The sequence below is a fragment of the Lepisosteus platostomus genome, chromosome 4 (assembly GCF_059453375.1).
Source record: "Lepisosteus platostomus isolate fLepPlt1 chromosome 4, fLepPlt1.hap1, whole genome shotgun sequence".
NCBI classification, from domain to species: Eukaryota; Metazoa; Chordata; class Actinopteri; order Semionotiformes; family Lepisosteidae; genus Lepisosteus; species Lepisosteus platostomus.
In genome coordinates, this window is record NC_142614.1 from 32783348 (window position 1) to 32785296 (window position 1949).

Sequence of the window (1949 nt, forward strand, 5' to 3'; positions counted from 1 at the left end):
TATATGAGTGTGACTGTAATGAAAATAACCTTTTTGTTCAGATTTTTCTGCCTATATTTTCTAATATGAACAAGGAACAAACCAAGTGAAATTGAGAAGCTCTTCCTGTTCATTGAAGATGAGATCTCACTCACTCATCCTCAGTAATGAATATCATGTATATTTTGCAGTAATGAGGGCAGTAGAGATAGTGAAGTTAGAAAAAACAACTTCCAAAACAACTTAAAAGAACTTTCTGTTCCTACTCCTCCAAAATGTGTATGATTTTTATAATATTATAAAAAACACTTTTATGGACCTGTTCATAGCAAAATACTTGGCTGCTGCACTGTAGAAAAGGGTTGTATTCTTTTTACTTTCCAGATTTCTTAAATGTCTGATTAATTAGTTTAATAAGATAATAAAATGATAGACTGTCTTTTATATAATCTGTAACTATATTTTCCAGAGTCCCATGAAAGATCCTTTTTCATTCTAAAGGCCCTATATTTCTATCTGCAATATAAATTCTAAATTTTAAATAACAGAATTTGAACAGAAACCTAAGGTGACAGCAGGCCAGAGTAATGTAAACCAGTAATAATCAGCTCCATAATCCATAAAATTATTTTAATGCTAACTAGAGCAGGTTCAAAAAGACTGAAAAGCAGGAATTCCAGATTGTTTATTTTTTAATTAAACAATGAGGAATTCAGGCATCTAAACGTTTCTGGCTTGACGAAGCGGATATGACCAAAAAATAGTTTAAAAAAACAAACTTTTTATCATAAAATGAAGCACTAACTTTGTAAAGCAATTATTAAATAAAGTAAAGGCAGCAATATGCCTTCATTTTACTCCCAAAGGAGTATTTCTAATTTTAAATAAAATTCTAATTTCCTTAATATCCTTTAGTCAGATGTGGAAAAATATCTAGAAATTATAAATAAGAAAATAATTTAATTTGCATGTATACATTTAAAACCTTTTTCAGCAATTTGTTTTATTATTTTCCTTACTTTTTGTAAACTTTGAATGTTGCACTTTCTAGACTCTGGGTTTCTGCTCAAATCTATTAAGTCCAACAGCAGAGAAAAAGTGTACCAGCTTTCTCATGACCTCAGTTACTTGACTAAGAACAGAAAATCATCGGCTGTGAGCTGACCTGCATCTCTGATATCTGTCAGACCCGCATGCAGCACAAAGGGTTAAAAATACTCTTAAGACTCTGCACACCCTGCTAATGCCCTTTTTATACCCCTTCCCTCAAGAAAAAAGACCATTAAGACCAAAACCTCTCATTTCCTTAATAGTACTTACTGTAAGTACTTACGGATACTGAAGAGCTTTCCAATTACACATTAGTACTTTATGATGACTATTGACAATGTAAATAGATTATAAACCCCTTTAATGCACCAGTTATTTCATTTTATTTTAATATTGTGTGAGATTCCTTCTTGTTACCTTATGGTTTTATGTTGTGTTTAATGTTTCTGTTAATTTTTTTTATCATCTTATTGTTTAACTGTTATGAGCACACTGAGGCAAATTCCTAACAACTAAGTTGGTATGGCAATAAGTCTTGAAGTCTTGAATCTTGTCAAAGTCAAAGTCAAAACAAGACGTTGCGGCTCTGAGACAGCTACCTCTTATTTTTTATTAAAATTGATAGCAGAACAAAAAAAGTAACAAAACATCTAAAAATGGATGCTAACATAATAAATACACACGTTCTGAAAATGAGAGAAAGCACTGTCACCCATTATGATCAAGGCTGTGTTTTCTTTGCCTCAGTAACAGCACAACCTCCCCCCCCCCCCACCAATCTCACAAAAAATCAGGAGACACTCTTAATGAAGCAAGAACACCAAGTTACTTCAGCAGCATGAAGGCAAACATGATATATAAAGAAGTATTAGCTTTTGGCCAAAGTGCATTTTTACCATGTTTATTTTTTTCCACATCAA